Source organism: Mycteria americana, chromosome 4 (assembly GCF_035582795.1).
Source record: "Mycteria americana isolate JAX WOST 10 ecotype Jacksonville Zoo and Gardens chromosome 4, USCA_MyAme_1.0, whole genome shotgun sequence".
In the NCBI taxonomy this organism is placed as follows: domain Eukaryota; kingdom Metazoa; phylum Chordata; class Aves; order Ciconiiformes; family Ciconiidae; genus Mycteria; species Mycteria americana.
This window is the reverse complement of record NC_134368.1, coordinates 56,487,015-56,493,242: the sequence shown is the minus strand read 5'-3', so window position 1 is coordinate 56,493,242 and position 6,228 is coordinate 56,487,015.

The window sequence follows — 6,228 nt, the reverse complement described above, 5'->3', positions numbered from 1 at the left end:
TGATAAAATTTTCAGCTTATATAATAGAAAATATGTAGGATTGGAGAAGACACAAGAAGCATGGGGTGGGAGAATCATTTAACAGTTGACAGAGGTCTCTTTATTGAAGGATGTTTGAAAATACTTTGTCTTCACAAATGTTCATGTCATACTCTCCTTTAGTGTGACTTTTCTGTGTCAAGGACAGTTTAGAAAAGAGCAAGGGAAGAAAACTTCCCCAAATTTCTCTTCAGCATGAGGACAGTTTCTACGGGGATACAAAAAAGCTACTGAGCCAACCAATTAAACTATCACTTTCACAGCCTGCCAAAGGAGAGCAGTTCTGCTAAGCTGAGGAACAGCCCACAGCGATAGGATTTCTTGAAGCTCTCACAGAACAGGAACGTCTAAAGACAATAAGTGAATACTATGCATATCCAAGTTCCATATACCGATGTTTTGTGTTTGTGGGTTGGGCTTTTTTCTTAAGTTTGAAACAAACTTTTACGTGGTTGATTTTCTTTATTGCAGCAATCAAACTGTCCTTGTTTTCTAAGGATTGATCTCAAATTTTTAAGACTCTCACTTGAACTTAAGCCTTATTTTTCACAGAATCACAGAATTGTATAGGTTGGAAAAGACCTTTAAGATCATCGAGTCCAACCATAAACCTAACACTACCAAGACCACCACTATACCATGTCCATAAGCACCTCATCCAAACGTCTTTTAAATACCTCCAGGGATGGCGACTCAACCACTTCCCTGGGCAGCCCCTTCCAATGCTTGATAACCCTTTCAGTGAAGTAAAATTTCCTAATATCCAGTCTAAACCTCCCCTGGCGCAACTTGAGGCCATTTCCTCTTGTCCTATCACTTGTTACCTGGGAGAAGAGACCGACCCCCACCTCTCTACAACCTCCTTTCAGGTAGTTGGAGAGAGCAATAAGGTCTCCCCTCAGCCTCCTTTTCTCCAGGCTAAACAACCCCAGTTCCCTCAGCTGCTCCTCATAAGACTTCTGCTCTAGACCCTTCACCAGCTTCATTGCCCTTCTCTGGACACGCTCCAGCACCTCAATGTCTCTCTTGTAGTGGGGGGCCCAAAACTGAACACAGTATTCAAGGTGCGGCCTCACCAGTGCCGAGTACAGGGGCACGATCATTTCCCTAGTCCTGCTGGCCACACTATTTTTGATACAAGCCAGGATGCCATTGGCTTTCTTGGCCGCCTGGGCACACTGCTGGCTCATATTCAGGCGGCTGTCAACCAACACCCCCAGGTCCTTCTCTGCCAGGCAGCTTTCCAGCCACTCTTCCCCAAGCCTGTAGCGTTGCATGGGGTTGCTGTGGCCCAAGTGCAGGACCTTGCACTTGGCCTTGTTAAACCTCATACAATTGACCTCGGCCCATCGATCCAGCCTGTCCAGGTCCCTCTGCAGAGCCTTCCTACCCTCAAGCAGATCAACACTCCCGCCCAACTTGGTGTCATCTGCAAACTTACTGAGGGTGCACTCGATCCCTTCGTCCAGGTCATTGATAAAGATGTTAAACAGAACTGGCCCCAACACAGAGCCCTGGGGAACACCGCTTGTGACTGGCCGCCAACTGGAGTAAACTCCATTCACCACCACTCTTTGGGCCCGGCCATCCAGCCGGTATCATTTTTGGCCGGTATCATTATTTAACAAATTGATTTAATAATTAATAATTAATAAATATGTATTAAGAATTCATATGTATTTAAGAAAGTGCAGCTCACACAAATATGGAATGGTTAGTATTGAAATGAAATAAGGAACACTAGCTAGTACTATATTATTTGAAGCTTATTATATAAAGGAGTAGATAACTTTCGTATTACCATGTAACATTTATACACGCATACATGGATGTGGTTTCATTTTTGCAAATGCTGTTGTACTTTTAATATATTTCCAGCACCAAGTCCCACAGAATATTACAGCACAACTGTGCAAAATCTTCCCCAGAGAACAGGATTGCCACTGTGAGCAGGTCATTCTGCTAAACAGACCCTTCTTTCAGTGCTGAACATTGGACCCATAACACTATAATGCCTTTTGACCTCTTTTTGAGCAACTCTTATCCCAGCCCATAGCCCTTTGAACTTCTGGAAACCCCTCAGCATCATCAGCAATTACACAGCACATCATGAACACAAAAATGAGTTATCAAAGGTTAATAAATTGCATCTTGTCTGCCAATTTACAGTAACTTCTTTACATAGAACTCATGTTGCCCTGCTATAAAAGTCACCTATAATTCTCTGAACTACTTTTTAAGCATAAAACAATAAGACTGCAGGTAATAACACCAAAATAACTCGTTAGATGTTTTAATTGAGTTCTAGCACTTCTGTACCAAGAAAACACTACAAGAGGTTCCTCCCAATAAACAATATGTTTCCCTAATACCGCATGTGCGTCTGCACAGCCTTAATTTTATACAAGTGACAAGTCTCAAAAAAAGTAATCAATTAGCCTAGTAACTCTGTAGTAAATATAAATACATAAATAGATTTGTGCAGCATTGGGAGAAAAAAAATCTTTTTCTTTTTGAAAAAAATCTAAACCTAGATGAAACAAAATTTGATTGCTATAAAATAACTCCCTTAAGTCAATTGTAACTTGCACTTTACCAATTAATTTGAACTGTTGCTATGTGAAAAATTGTGTAAGTACTTCTGAGCAGTGACAAGTTCTGCCATTATAGCAGTGCCACCTGGCAGTTACCTTTCACTGCTTTCTCTGCATACTGCCGATCAACTTCTGAACATGCTGGAAGAGGTGGATTTCTGCACAGCTCAAGCATCTGCCTGCAGCAGACATCCATTGCCGAGGTTTGCCCTGTGCACAGCAGTGTGTGTGGGCACACACGTGTGCAGCTGCCAGCTCCACAGAATGTTCTGCCATCCTCATTGCTAAGCTCTGCTACAAGCCACGACATGACGCGTGCCAGTGGGAAGCTGTTCAGCTGCCCTTTCCTCGAGCCTGTGAATGCACTACAGCTAACTTTCCGATAACCTGGAGATTCTCCTGCCCCTTTGATAACCATCACTAACTGGGCAGGACTTCAAATTTCAGTGGATAATTAGGGAGCTCCTTGAATTCTGCTTGATTCCTAAAACATCACTGGTTTCACAGCTGACCAAGTAATTACGTTTGAAAGACTAGCAAAGACATTTATATGTACCAGAAGAAAATGCTGTGAAGTGCAAGCAAGGAGGTGCCAGCATAACCCTCCACCCACTTTTATCTTTAAAATTTCCCTTGCATAGTTAGTTTAATATTAACATATTAGAATCAGCACATAAAAGATCAGCTTTTTGTGTTTAATTTGATTTTCAATGAAAGCAAATACCTGAGACCATTTAATCACAAACCTCCACAAATTACTTATTTCCATGTCTAAAATATTAAAAATCTTTCAGTATCCCAGCCTCATGTGCCTCTACTGCAAAACTGTCATGGTCACTTTCATATCTATTCTATATCTACTTCAATATTCTACTACTATTTTGAATACCTCTAATTAACATGGGCCTTTGTTTTGAAAAGTTATTTTACTTTAGTATACTTTAGTATTATACCAGGATTAATTAGTGAGTACTAGGATTAATTAGTGAATTTATTCCTAAAGTTTTTCCCTTGAAGCCAACCATTTCTTGAAATACTGGATAATATTTTAAATTTAGATTTGTATTTACAAAACCAGAATATTTTAATTAACAAAGAATTATCCAAATAAATATCAACCAGCTTTGAACATTTTAAATTAAAACAATCTTGAAATGTTTCCATCTTTCAACCAGCTATATTTGTACTTTAAAGAAATAAATTGATGCTGATTTGAAGAATAACAAGAATTTCTAATTTTTCTGAATGCTACACAAGTATTATCCTCCAGTACTTCATATGAAAATGTAGGAAAGCTTAAATCAGAATTCAAAAGGATGGTTTTGAGAGCAATGCCCACAAAAAGACTCCTATACTCAAGCAACCACAGCTGAAACCTGTGCACAGGTTATCCCAGGCTTAACAGGGTTGTTCTAATGAATTATATCTATCAAAACTACTTAAACTACATTGGTTTCATTTGGGAGATCATATTAATAGGAGAAAAATTACCTGTGGGTCAATGTAGCACCATTTCTGTTTGGGAAAAATAAACCAGGTGTTTGTGTGAATGCATTTCAGTTTCGCCTAAGGGCAGGCATGTCAATCCCTCCAGCCTCCCTATGCCTTGCCAATCTGTTCACCAGTGTGTGAGGTTGCAGCCAGCAGTTACAGCACCTAACCATCACCTCCTAGTTCTGATGCTGGCATCCAGCCAGCTTCTGCTGTTGGCACTCAGACTGCCCCAGGATGAGCATCCTGGCAAATCACTTGCATCTTCTTTCAGCATATACTGGCTGCCAAGCTTGCAAGTGACTTCTTGCTCTGCATCTTCTTGTATTTCAAAGTCAAACTAAGGTACAGAAAACCCTCACTAAAAACTAATGCCTCCAGGATAGGCACAATAATATAATTAAAAGAAAAAAGAAAAAAAAAAAAGGGAAAAAGAAAAAAAAAGGTAATGCAGACCCCTAGTTATTTTGGGCTTTTCCCCCACTGTCCACACAGAACAGAGAACATCTTCCAAGCAAAAACACGATTGTCAGGCCTCTCTCCCACATGCTCACAGTGCTTCCAAGCCCTCTTCTTCTCTCAGTCTAAACTAATGTTTCTGATTAGCACATAACATCTGCTAGAACAACACACCAAAACCAACCCAATGTAAAAACCACAGTAGCACTAGGAGCCCTCACCTACAGAACTGTCCTACATAAAGCTGAAACACACATGACAAAGCATAGACAGTTCAGTCAAGAGCACAGTCTGATGACTTGATTTACTTGCACTGTACTGAGAACAGAAAGAAAGTTGCAAAACCACTTACCATGTCCAGGGGCTTCCAATAGTACACAGCAACACTGGAGACAGCACCAGAGAGCTGCAAGGGAAGGAAAAATGAAAAACTGAACCACTTTAATCTCTCAAATTGAACAATGAGCATTAAGGAGTTAGGATTTCTGTATTTGTGCTTTTGTCTACCAGAATCAGTACCTGCAGTTTCCAGAATGTCAGATACTAACAAAAGCTGAGCATCTGCAGAGTTTAGCTAGACATAAAATGTTTTGAGTCTTTTTGGAAGCACTGACAAACCGGGCATGACCAAGAGTATGAAATTCACAGGAGAGGTTGGCAGAGCTGAATTTAACCAAGGAAAAGGACAAGGCCTGCTTTGATTTCAGCTACAAGGTTTTAGCGGTAGCCAGTGAACACACACTGAAGTACTTAATGGAAAGCCTCAAGAAGGCCATGGGGCAGGCAGCCTGATCACACATCCTTTCATTCCTTCTCAACACCTTTCACCATATGTGAAACCTATACAGCACTTTCACTTCCCAAATTATGTTCCAGCTAGGTGTCAGCTTTCCTGAGCCTACAGGTCTAATTTGTCATTTTAGTTACATTATTAAATGTTATGTTATTTTTACATTATTTATTAAATGCTATAGTTGTTTAAGTTGTGTTATTAAAGTTTATTTTTCCCCAAGCTGGTGCTGTTGTCTAACTGTGGTATTTGCTGAGCTTTGTTAGCATGTCACTGGAAAATAAAAATTCCATTTCTTACTGAGGGGGACTTAGTTACACCCTGCAATTCCTCAAGCACCAGCACCTCTCGTGTAAAATCCCACAGCCTGTGGCAGAACTGTTCACCTGATCTTACACAACCACGTCCGCAGATCTCACAAGAAGACCTTCCTACCCTGCCTGGAGAAAGAAGGTTCTTCAGAAAATGAAACAACAGCGTGAGCAGGTTAACGATCCCATCTTGTAGCAATACCCCCTTTGCTTCAAAGACTGCCAGATGGGATCCCAAGGGCCCCAGCCAAAACTTCCATCTCACTGCAGACCCCTTAGCCTTCCCTGGAAAGGGGCTGCCTTCTCCCTGTTTGAAGCACACCGCTGCCCAGTAAAGCCTCCACCACTATGGTTTAGCCAGCCGAGTATAGATTCAGGTGCGAAGGACCCACCCTGGAGACATGAGGAAGCTCCCACCTGTGTGCCGGTGAGATACAGGAGGTACCAAGCGGGAATGCACGTACATGCACACGCTGCAGCCTTCAGGGAGCAGTGCAGAAGGGGTCAGTTACACCCCATTACTCGGGAAGGAGGCTGGACAACC